We start from the raw sequence: 13,087 nt of genomic DNA, 5'->3' as shown, positions 1-13,087 counted from the left end.
GTTTTTTTGTCATGACACGCCATAAGATAGTGTAGTTGCGTCATATTGTGATTTATTAAAATAAAATAAAAGACATAGAGATACAATAGAAAAATATCACATACAACAAACTTATAAACAAAACATCTGCCTTAACGACAATAACATTTACCTTAATAACCCCATTTTTAATGCCCTTCAGTTCCTTGACCCCAACCCCGACAACCACCTTTCACCTACTCCCCACTGCAACCGCATTCAGTATTGAACCTTGATCGGATACGGTAATACTTCTGGATCACCTCCAGACACAACTGTGTCGTCTACTATTTCATCTATGGTATGTTTATTTTACTTTCCTTTAATATTATTTATTTAATTGTTTTCTATATTCATCCATATTCATTAATGTTTCTTTAAATCATTTACTTCACAGACCGATGTAAACCTCAAAAGCATCACTTCAAACAATAAAGTTGATCCATTATATGAAAATATCTGGACACGACCTCCAAAAAAACTACACTACGAAAAATTGTAAAAAATTGTAATTGAGTTTTAAATTTAATATAGTTTTACACCTGATGATGGTTTAATAAAACCGAAACATGTTGTAACTGTTCCAATTGTAAATCGATTATTCGATATGGAACACAGAATGATATTTTAATTATTTTAATTATCTTATTTTAAATACATTGTGATTTGACGGAATAACCAAATAATTTAATTTTAATGACACGCCATGTTAAATGATTTTGGTAAGATCCATAATTCCTGAATATTCACGCCTTGCCAGAGCAGAGAGAGTCGACTTCATGCTCCACAACGTTCCGGTAAAGAAATCGGCGATTTCAAACTCAGGTAAATCCCGTCGTACAAACGGCTAGTAACATGTAATCCAAATAGTTCTGGCTGCGTGTAATAAAATGATTGCTGTCTTCTGGGTTTTTGCGCCGTGCAGTCTGGTAGAAGTATACCGACGTTTCAGAGGTCTTTATTGCGCTCATCACCCTGATGAAGGTAGCAAGGATCTCTGAAACGACTGTATACTTCTACCACCTGATGATGGGGACAGCTTGGACCTCTGAAACGACTGTATACTTCTACCACCTGATGATGGAGTCAGTAAGGTCCTCCGAAACGTCGGTATACTTCTACCACCTGATGATGGGGACAGCTTGGACCTCTGAAACGACTGTATACTTCTACCACCTGATGATGGAGTCAGTAAGGACCTCTGAAACGTCGGTATACTTCTACCACCTGATGATGGGGACAGCTTGGACCTCTGAAACGACTGTATACTTCTACCACCTGATGATGGAGTCAGTAAGGACCTCTGAAACGTCGGTATACTTCTACCACCTGATGATGGGGACAGCTTGGACCTCTGAAACGACTGTATACTTCTACCACCTGATGATGGAGTCAGTAAGGTCCTCCGAAACGTCAGTATACTTCTACCAGACTGCACGGCGCAACAACCCAGAAGACAGCAATCTTGAGACTCACCGACGTGAAAACCTCAAATCCTACATGATTGGTGTCACTGACGGATGGATCTCACGCAAAATAACCTTACTGTGCCCTGGGACTAAAAAAACACCGAGCCTGTGCAATTAGCGAAAAAAGACAATGGTGTTGTTCTGCCATTCAAATCTTGATACAGGAAGGCAGCGAAATAAGAGCTTCCGGTGTGAAACACTGTCTAATTGTACAACTTAACACTGGGTTTTAATTTACAAGGCGAATTAGTCGACCTTTAATTAAAGGTGGTCGCATCTGGTACAGGAACACAGCGTCGCGCGTTGTTTTGGTGGTGTCATGTTCGATTCCAGTCGGAACAAACCACTCGACATCAACCATGCTGGTTTATCGGCAACCGACTTTTACTGGGGACATGCTCGGTTTGGCATCAGTTGTCCAGACTGATTTTTTTCGTAGTTTTCCTCAATTATCCCATGTGGACAACGGGATACATTGAAATAAGTCACGACCACTTCTGTGTCCATCGTAATTCACCTTCAGTAAACGACATCACATACCATTATCAATAATTTAAATGCCTTGATGGTCTTCTACAGAGGTGCAGGGGAGTGTCCAACGAAAACCACGGAATACAACACGCCCTCGTCGTTAACGAAGGTTACATTCCGGGAAAACGTCGCTAACGACAAAGCCGAGATGCACGAAGTTACGATCTTGTGGGTAATAAAATGGGGCGAGGATGGGCCCCTGAGTCGGCCTGGACGCGGTGGTGAAGAGAAAATGTCTGCCACCGCAAGGAACGGAATTCCTGTCTTACAGCCCACAGCCCAGCAGAATCCACGCACCCTCGTCCCAAGTAACATGAAAATATTTGCTGATGATTTATTCGCTGTATTGTTATCGCCTGAAATTTCGCTGACGCGGAGATACGCACACGTGGTCTAGAAGATGGCGTAAGACAGAAATACTTTGAGGCGTCAAACGCTCCAGGCACGATTGTACACAGTAAAATAGACTTTAAAGTACATAAATGAGAGCGAAACACCAAAACGAGGACTTGGCTGACCGTGTCACATATGCAAGATTTTAAAAGTGTGAAAGATATTTTTAGGCTGAAAGTTACTTAACGACTCTCCACAACTGCAGAGGTAATTTCATGCCAGATGTGATGAAGTGACTATGTACGGTGACCAAAAAGGACTGGGAAGGAAGCGGTTGTGACATCCGGGGCAATATTGTGGCATTCGCATTTAAGAGAGATCCTCAGCTAGCAATCGAACTGATAACACCCTGTAAGCAAACAAATGTCACATCGGTAGCACGATTTAAATGTTCATGCAGTACCCCACAGTGGAAGGGGGAGATGCTCCAGTCTCGCTAGTAGTGCGCCGTCAGACCACTAAAATTGGAGAATGGTTTACTGCATGACACAATGGCATAATAATAATTCAATTAATTTATTAAAGTGTTTGCCAACAGCGAGGAGCCAATGACAAGCAAACAATTATTTATTATCGCTGCAAATGACGTATGTAAATTTTTGGACGTATTTAGCATAAACATTGTCTCCCTTGAGCGAACGTTCTCAACAAGGGAAATGATCTAGATAGGTTGTCTTGTAGATGAACTAGCTTCGTTTTCTGTTTTTTTATATTCTTTAAAGTTTTACATTTATATTAGTGTTCCCTAGGTGGATTATTTGTTTTTATTTATATTTCTTCATTTTTTGCTCTGTGTTAATATTGTTTCTATTTTGGGTTTGCCTGTACTTGGCAGTTACATTTAATACTGTACATGTATAAGTTTAGTTAATCTATGTAAGACTTGAGGTTCTCACAGCGGTGAATATGAAGATTTCTGTCTTCTGGGTTATTGCGCTGTGTAGTCTGGTCGATGTTAACCAACGTTTCAGAGGTCATACTGCCTCCGTCATCAGGGCGATCGCCCTGATGACGGAGGCAGTATGACCTCTGAAACGTTGGTTAACATCGACCAGACTACACAGCGCAATAACCCAGAAGACAGAAATCATCATATTTAGTTAATCTGTTTGTGTATTATTTTTCATTATTATTTTATGTATTATCAGTGTTTGCCTGTTATTGGCTTCTTGCTGTTGGCAAACACGTAAATAAATTAATTGAATTGAATTATATAGTATTGGTAAGGAAGCCTAAGGGAAGAGACCGCTGGGGAGACCTAGACGTAGATGGGAGGATAATCCCAGGCGGAATCTGTGGAAGATAGGAGTCGAAGGCGATTTGATTTTGTTGGCCCAGGAAAGGGGCAGCTGGAGGGCTTTGGTTAATTCGGTGATAAACCTTCAGGTTCCCTAAGCCAGCTAGTTAGTTAATTAATAATATTATTGCAATTATCTAACGACTACAGGTAGGCAGCGTTCATTCGTCATGGTCAACTAGAATATCTTTAAAAATGAAGAATGATGAACGCTGAGACCCCCACTATGCATACGGCACAAGGTTTTCTTAGCACTGTTCACAAATGATCAATAAATTCTGTTACATTACCCGAAAGCGAGTTGAATACTACACACAATTTCCAAATAAATTTATCTTAGATTCATCTCGAAATCTCCTACCAATCAAATATGCCCAACTCTTTTCCCATCAGGTTTCCAATAGTTATATCCCTCCTGCGTGCTACATAGCTCGCTCATCTATCTTGCCTTTCCCAAATTAACATAACATGTGAGCGAGATGTAACAACTACGAAAAAAAAAAGTCCCCATCAAGTAATTTCCCCCATTCAACTGTTATTTTAGTTTCAAATACCCGTTGGTCTCTTAAGTACAACTTGCAGTCTCTTCACGTGAGAATCTTCGTGTTAATGGAAGGGCCTTCATTGGCCATGCATCGTGTATGCACAGTTACAAGCGATCGTCTCATACTGTAATTTCCGTTACGGGACCCTCGAATGTTGCTACAGCTTTTAACAGAGGTCAGGTTTCCACTGACCGACCTTATCTCGGTCGTCCATTACAACACGAACCTCCGATACTTCTATAAACAACTGCTGGTGGCTCTGCTGTCAAGGGACTTTGAGCCTTATGGGACTTTAGGTCTATGTCATCCTTCATCTGTGGCCCACAATGTATATGCACTCAACGCAGCAATTATAACCTCAAAAAAAATCATGCGAGACTCCTCTGTTAAATCGTAACATATTTAAATAAGCCGAGACAAATAATGCTTTTATTTTTTGTTATAAAACTATATTTTATTTCAACTTGTATATGGTTTAGGAAACACTGAAAGTCTGTTCACTGATCCATGGCCTACAATGTTCATGCAGACTACATTTATACGACACGGTAAAACAGATGTTCATGTGGTAATGCTTCGCTGCTTTAGTAATTAAATAAAAGCGTGTTCAAGTAAGATTTTACCATCAATCTTGACAGGCAATTTTCTAGTCTACCTACTTAATAGACATGTGTTGGTTGTTGATCTTTTTTTAATCACCAACAGACTGCAGGCATCGTAAAAACACACGCGTATCTCTTCAACATATTCATCGACACTTTCCTAATTATCTTGTTACTAATCTTATTAGCAAACGCTAGCAAATTGCTATCTAATGTATTTACTTAGTTACTTACTTAATCTTTATCCTATTTTTACACGCAGGTGTCGAGGTTTTTATTTATTCATTTGATCTGTTTTGGACATTGGTAGGATTCCTTGTATGAGTGATCAGCCCATCGCAAGGCCTCTAATACCTATGCTATCTAACGTATACTTTCCACAAATTCCACCGAAATGCGTAAACATAGATTTTTGAACATTTCTTTCTTTCTTGTGTACTGATTCAACTGTTTATCGGGGGCTAACTGTTAACTGAGAAACACTGACTCAAACGGCTTTCACTTTGTGTTATTAACGGATTGATAAATCCAATGCATCGCCTACTACATATGTTGAAACGCATGAGTTGATTGGTTAGTGATCATTTTTTAAACAACTATATCCAGTTATTATAACCTCAAATACGCCTGTCGAAGAAATAGAAAGTCATATACGACTTGAAGCTTTCGCGGCGACTAAAGTCAATTAAATTTACTTGGGCAATCGGCCGTGTCAGTTTGTTACACGAAGAGACCAACGTTTAGGGAACCATCTCTGTTCTGATCCCTGACGATGGGGGAGGGGGAGGCATTTGAAGAGGCAGATTGCCCGAGAAGATTTTATTGAGATTAGAAAAAAATAACTATGCTGTAGGTTCCATGAACTGTCCAAGTGTGAACCATAGTTCGGGCACTGCTGCTAGAATTTTCATTAAAACTGTGCTTTTGAAATATTACTTCAGATTTTTCTGTTATGAATATTATTATTTTTTATTATTAGTGTTCTGTATGACGACAGGTCCATATGAACAGGATCCTTCCATCCTTTTCTCTTCTCGGACTGGGACCTGTTCATATACGTTCTTGGCAGATGATCCAGAAGTGGTTTGCCATTGCCTTCTTCTGTGTGTGAATGGAGTAATTGTTGGGATGTCACGGAGAAACCGGGGAAGAAGCCCCCGGAGGAAAACTCCGTGTTGCCTAGACCACGGCCTTGCCCAACACAAGTTATAAATTCGGGCACCGCCGGGAATCGAACCCGAGACCCCAGTATTACAAGGCCAGCGTTCTAACCGCTAGACCACCGTGGCGGACGTTATGAATATAATCTCTCAAAATGGTGTCCTTGTTTGTCCTTCCGGCCACCCTATTTAGTTGGACCATCTACAACGTCTCACAATTAATTTCCTTTCAAAAAGGGAAAAAGAAGATATTCAAATGACATTAGAGTGATCAAATCAAGACGTGTGATTTAATGAGAACTGGAAAGATGAGAAATGCATGAAACATTTTTGTCGGAAAAGCGAGAGGAAGAATCGATCGCTTGAAAGATTTACTGCAGGCGTAAATGAAGAGAAAACATTAAAATTTATTTTAAATAAACAAAATGTGAATGGGACTGGATTCACCACTGGTCCTTGTTAGCCAAGGATCAGTGGTGAGCTCTTCTTAATATGGTAAGAAAATTTATAAAACAGGACACACGTACAGACAGTCATAAGAACGGTTTCCTTTTTGGAAATACCTACAGAATCAAACACACCAAGAAACACGATATACTAAATGTGCGCTTATACAAACAGATGTCTCGTTTTATGAACATCAGAAAAGCTTTTTGACGTGAAAACGTCTTTAAAATCGATGCCGGGTGTGGGGAGGCAATCGCGCCCAAATGAGCGACAGTTTCTGTCGAAGTAATTTCAAACTTCAATAACTCGGCTAAAAATAGACATAGCGCCGCCATCTTAGTCTCGTTTTAAAGAGGAAGGGTGAAAGTTTGTGCCAGTACCACTCCGACATTCGTGGTGGCCGGACATCGCGAACTGCGCACGCGCAAAGTGAACCCACGATTTTCGACTTTCCGGATTCGACACGTGTCCATAAACGGGATCATATCTCAGAGACTAATTATCCGATCCGAGTGAACCAAGTGTTGTTTTGAAGAGGAGTGTACATGTTACAACTCATCCTGGCCTCGAAGTGTGTATCTCAAAAACTCAAAAAGATACGAGGCTGTGAATTTGAAAAAGTTTGAAAATTTCCCGATTTTCTTAAAATGACGCGTTATATGAGGGCAACGTAAAACCAGAATTACAAAATTCGGGCACGAATGCATAGAGCACAAAATTCCAAAGAGAATGACACCGAAAACGCCGGGCCCGGACCCAAAACCAACGCGCAGTAATGCCGCGAATATTGGCAACGTAAATTTTGTTTAATTTCAATATACTATACACGATTGACGTTTTCACGAAAATAACTGCGGCAGTGTCCGACACTGCCTATCAATTTCTTTTTGTTTACTTCATTATTTTTCACAGACACTGGGATTCAAATCATGGATGTCTATCTGCGTCTTTATGTGTCCTGCTGTCCTGTATAATAGGTTGGAGCCTTGCGAGGGGCTGATCACTCGTCCAAGCAGTTCTACCAATGTCTAAGATCGATCAAGAAACCTCCCATAGGGGAGAAGACCAAGGGCTGTAGAGCCAAGGACATGCATTAATTCTTCGTTTATTTAACAACGCTATCAATTGTTCGAAAAATACAGCGTGATTTGTGAATAATAAATTGGAAAAGAAGCGGTCGTGGTCGAATTTAAATATGTGGTGGTGGCAGCATCGACAGCCAACGCAACAACAAAAAAGAGCTTCATAAACTGCCAACATAACAGCTGTGCAAAACCCCCACACAGAAACTACAGACGACATAAAACGTAAGCCAGCACCCACTAACGCTGGATTTCATGGGATATTAACACAGACTACAGAGGGATTTGGTACGCCATTTGCCTTGTGAAGTGCATTCAATGAAAGACTAAGAGGATAACAGGTGTACTTATGGTGAATTGCCAAGGATGGAAAAGCAGCTTCTGAGCTTTATTAGGCTACCTGGAGTGACTAAGGTAAAGTACGAACAACCTTGGTCAACAGAGTCTATCTCCCAGCCAGCATCAAAACAGGGACCTCCAAATACAAAAATGGAATGGTAACTACAAAATGTCATGGAAGAAAGTACTGTGGTCAATTTTAAGGCAATGGCCTTCAGCTTACGGAGAAACTGGGTAAAATCTCAATCAGAATAACGGATACAACGCTGAACCATCCGAAAACAAATTAATCACGTCGGGTATTGCAGGCAAAACTTTATTATTTATTTAGTGTTCTGTCTGACGACAGGTCCATATGAACAGGATCCTTCCATCCTTTTCTCGGACTGGGACCTGTTCATATACGTTCTTGGCAGATGATCCAGAAGTGGTTTGCCATTGCCTTCTCCTGTGTGTGAATGGAGTAATTGTTGGGATGCCACGGAGAAACCGGGGAAGCCCCCGAAGGAAAACTCCGTGTTGCCTAGACCACGGCCTTACCCAACACAAGTTATAAATTCGGGCACCGCCGGGAATCGAACCCGTGACCCCAGCATTACAGAACCAGCGTTCTAACCGCTAGACCACAGTGGCAGTCAGGCAGAACTACAGTACAGAACGTATGTCGGACACATGTGCTTCTAGTACAAATAGAATGTATGTCATGTCTCAATACATTGTATGCCTTGATGGGTCTCATAAGAAGCTACATCGAACCTCATCAGTTTCTGAGTCATCGGTTAAGATATCACAATAATGTTCTTCCGGAATGTGATATGGACTCACACGCATGTTTCTCCGAAATGTCTTTATCTTCCTAAAAGTCCACACGGTGTCACAACGCAACAGTACAAAACAACACCGACATCTCAAACACAGTTCGCAATTTAAACATTATACGAAGAAATAAAATATTAATTTCCGTCGGAGTGTAATTTCCCTGCAGACCTCCAGTACCTTCCGTTCTCAAGTCATCAACAAGTAGGGCACGTGTACCAATTCAGAGAGATTTTCACTGCGCAGTTCCCGCGTCAAATTGCACTTCATGCGCAGGTGGACATACAACAGCCCATGCAGATAGAAAAGCGACGTTAAATAAACTGATAACAACGCACAAAGGTGTAGAGTAGCCGAAAATTTACCTACCAAGTTCAAACTAAATCTTCTCTGCAACGAGTAATCGTAATTTAAAAAAAAAAACTTTTTTGGGGCACACTACAATGAGCAAGACATTTGTTTTCGTTCGATTCTGTAGATACCAAAAAATGGAGATCGTTCCAGATAAAGTTTGGCGTCGAAGATGGACCGGACAGACACATAATTTGAAACGTCAAAAAATTTCGCAAGACAGTGTCTATAAACGACCTTACACGCTTATTTGAATGGTATTTTAATGAGATTTTATGACTCGTCTGTCGTTCAGGTGAAATAAAGCATTAAACTTGGTAGGTACATTTCGGGGCACTCTGTGGTAAAAATATCGTAATCATCACCAGCATTATTTTTTGCGAGCCATTTTACAATCTATAACGTACGGAAACCTATGATTAGTGAGATTTATGGTTCTCATGCAAGCGAGTATGAACACTGTCCTCTGGGATGTTACACCGTGTAGTCTGGTTTAAGTTCACCGACGTTTCATAGGAGCTTAATGCCTCCATCATCGGGGCGATTATCGTAGTAAGCACCTCTGAAACGTCCGTCAACTACCAGACTACACAACGCAACATCCTAGAAGACTGCTATCTTCTAGCCTGTGGTTATTTGTTGAATTCGTAGTTCGAATTAATCAAATACGATACTTTATACAATCATGCACAAAACATCTTCATTCTATCAGTAAACAGGACACTTGTACTTACTTCAAACGAGGTTAATCCAAATAGAGCACTGCACTCAGCGTATCGTCTTTATTGGCATCTCTTACTTGTCACTGGAAGTGTTCACCAACAGAATCACCTGTTTAAAACAGCATCACAGGTCGTTCAGATTTTAAAAGGGATTTTAAAACCAGCAGCATGAACGCCACATGTCCATAAATTCACACGTGCCCAGAGAAATGTCACTACATGCAAAACGAAAGGTTTTCACCAGTTACGAACAGTTATTTTCACTACGTATTCCACATACGTAACAAGGTTTTTAATTTTAAAATCAACACGCAGAAAATTTCACAATGTCACACAGTGTTTGAAACCACCTCCTACACAACGAAGCATGGAACAGCACCAAAGCGTACAAAAGACGAGACACAACAAACACCTACTGCTCACAGCTTACGAGCACGTCCACAACATAAAAAAAAACTTTACTACACCGCCAGAAGGCGCGCGCGCAGCAGAGTGAAAGGTCACTCCGGCGCTGCCAACATAAGAGATTAAAACGAGGCCCTGCACGTCACATATGACAGTTCGAACACCGACTGCATGACAATTCACCAATGTTCTGAATTTTTAGGTTTTTATTAAACTTCGTTTGCTTGAAAACATTACATAGATCGCGCATTCTTACTGCTAATAAACCTAGTAAAAACAAGCTGCTTTTTTCCCTGACTTTTGAATACATGTGATGTTATGAGTTCAGACTTAAACAAAGAATATGGAGCGCTTATACATTGAAGATGGAGGTTATACGTTCCTCCGAAACGTCGGTAGCTACCCATAATACTACACGGCATCGTAACACCGAAGATAAGAGCTCATCTCACCGCCATAAAAACGTGTAATTGCCTTTCCTTTACGTTTTTTTAAAACAGGCAGATGTTGTTGTTTCAAACTCCAGCACGGACTGTGATTGTTTCCACATCATTGCGACATTGTATGTTTCCTGTCTTCTTGAGAATCACCATCAATTGCAAATATCCATTTTACATTATGTTTCACAGCTGCATCCAAGAAGAAATGAAAAAGAAAAGCATAGATTGGTTATATAACAAAGACAAGTAGCCTATCATAAAGACGAATCTCAGTGTAGACAAGAATTCTTATTACTTCTGCCTTAGTCCATTTGAATGTGCTGTATCAACTGCATACGTTGGTATACAAGAAGTTAACTAATAGATTATGCAACACAAAATCCAGAAGAAAAATCATATTACAACAATTTTACACCCATAAAAATTCCGAGAAGTGCATTGTAGGTTAGAACAACATGAATTACGGTTATTAATATTTCTGTGTTTTGTTTCTATTTTTTTAAAAAAAAACTCCACGTCAACAGTTATTATTTCATTAGAAATTAAAATCTAAATAATTATTATGGTTGGCCTTAAAACTGAAATTCGGGCCAAATTACATAATACTGTGTCAATAAGTCTTTTAAAATTGTTTCTAGGTTAGGTAGCTAGCAAGTGGGTCAGCCAGTCGTAGATGGTTGGTTACGTAGCTCAGACACAAACAGACTGAAGTCACAGCCTTGCAAACACTGTCAGATGGGAGTCGGTAGAGAATCGAACAGCTTCTGTCTATCGGATGGAACGTCCCTGAAAATCTTCACTCGCACAAAGACAGCCATGTGAAGTACAAGGTTCCTTTGTTTGTCGAAATTGCGCGTTGCTTTTATGTATATTGTAATAACAAGATTTGAAAGCATATTCTTTGTAATACCCTGAACTTCCATATTAGTTCTTTACGCTACTAGCAACAATGGTGTCCAAGTCAATTGTTTCAATAGTTCGAGACATGATAAATGTTGAAACAAAGTTATCGAAGGTCGTTGTAACAATATGACAAAAGATGCGACAGGGATATATTGTCAGGCCCTTAAATCCTGTTCTTCGTTTATGATAATCCGTAAAGAACACCTAATAATGTATAAACATCGAACGTCTTATTCGGAACATGCCAGGCTCAATACGCCAGGTGCAATACGCACGTGTTCTTTGCAAAAACAGAATTCTGAATGCTTCTAGTTTCAAAAAAGCGTATTAATACACTGGCAATGTAATAAGCTGATTCCAACAATTCAACGCAAGATTTATTTATTAGCTCTTATCTATTTCTTTTCTAATTAATCTTCTTATTTAAAAAAATAGATCGAATTGCAATATTATGTATTACTTTTCACAGTTTTCTCAGAAATGCATGAACATACGATGTAAAAATTATTTTCTTACTTCTATACGTACAGATTCGGCACCTTCTCGTTGTGCCCCCATATGCAGTCCATTGTGTGGGTTGCAGAACACAGTCCTCGAGACGTTAACAATCGTCCAAGCGTTTTCTGGAATCCAAAGGCTTATACTCCTTGATTTGATCATTCTAATACAATTTGATGAAGAGTGGAGCTCCTCGTAATGCAATTCTTTCTAACTTCCCGTCAAGCTTGTCCCCAGGAACCTATTCCCCAGCATTGTCTATCTTGTTAAATATTTGCAACTCTTGTTGTGGACATTTAAAGATAGGACGACTGCTATATTTAACAACAGGCTCATATAAGAAACAATAAGTTATGTTTAAGTATATTTAGTACCTGCGTTGTTGATTATCTTTGTCATCAACAGAACTGTATCTTCAGAAAATAAACAACAAGACTGCAGAAGAATGTCGAATAGCAAGAACGCAATTGAATAACCAGCTAAGAAACAGCACCTTGTAATAATGTCCAGAAGCCAGGCTGGCTGACTGGATGACCCCGTGTATTATATAATCCAGTTCCATCATCGTCAGCACTAACAAAAAGTCGAGGAAAGGAATGTAGTCCTGATACAGTTTCGCCACCACAATTTACCGCCGTGTTTTCAATAGTTGGCAACGAAATTACGGTCACTCCTAATTGTACACATTAGCAGCACATCAGAGTGAAGGCTGAAACGCGATTTTCTCCCCAGTTAAAAATTCAATTTCATTTTAGGATTTACATCAATTATAACATTTCTAAAAAGACAGATTCGTTTATACAGCCATATTTTAAGGAATCTGTTATCAATCAATTATGATATTCCGACATGTAACAACCTTCGTGTTCCCAAATGACAACAAGACGAAAATGTTTAAAACACTATCAAGCTATTCAGTGTCCTGGTCATTTTCAAGACAGTTTAACAGCTAAAAGAGAACCAGAGACAGAAAACAGTATATAACTGAACTGTTTTTGCTTTCAGAAACCAACAACATTATTTCTGGCATTCTGTCGTCATTTAGCAGTCAAATAATTACACTTCATAT

At 39.7% G+C, this 13,087-nt stretch overlaps 1 protein-coding gene and 1 long non-coding RNA gene across 2 annotated transcripts in view; both read right to left on the bottom strand.

Annotated features, from left to right (window-relative positions):
• The window catches only part of ec (ubiquitin specific peptidase echinus), a 143,046-nt gene extending 132,844 nt beyond the window's left edge, over positions 1-10,202 (bottom strand). Inside the window, exon 1 of the mRNA XM_022079169.2 lies at positions 9,785-10,202. The gene's annotated coding sequence lies outside the window, so the exon portion shown is untranslated. The remainder of the gene's footprint in view (positions 1-9,784) is intronic.
• Positions 10,203-10,320: 118 nt separating this feature from the next.
• On the bottom strand, positions 10,321-12,744 carry LOC110837265 (uncharacterized). Its single transcript, XR_002545633.2, has 3 exons — positions 12,393-12,744; positions 12,049-12,143; positions 10,321-10,806 (listed from the first exon to the last, which is right to left on the bottom strand). It is a non-coding gene; the product is annotated as an uncharacterized LOC110837265 (long non-coding RNA).
• Positions 12,745-13,087: the final 343 nt, after the last annotated feature.

Source organism: Zootermopsis nevadensis, unplaced genomic scaffold (assembly GCF_977971745.1).
Source record: "Zootermopsis nevadensis isolate Lab colony 2312 unplaced genomic scaffold, Znev_1.0 Znev_ptg000030l, whole genome shotgun sequence".
NCBI lineage: Eukaryota > Metazoa > Arthropoda > Insecta > Blattodea > Termopsidae > Zootermopsis > Zootermopsis nevadensis.
This window is presented reverse-complemented; position numbering and strand designations above follow the sequence as displayed.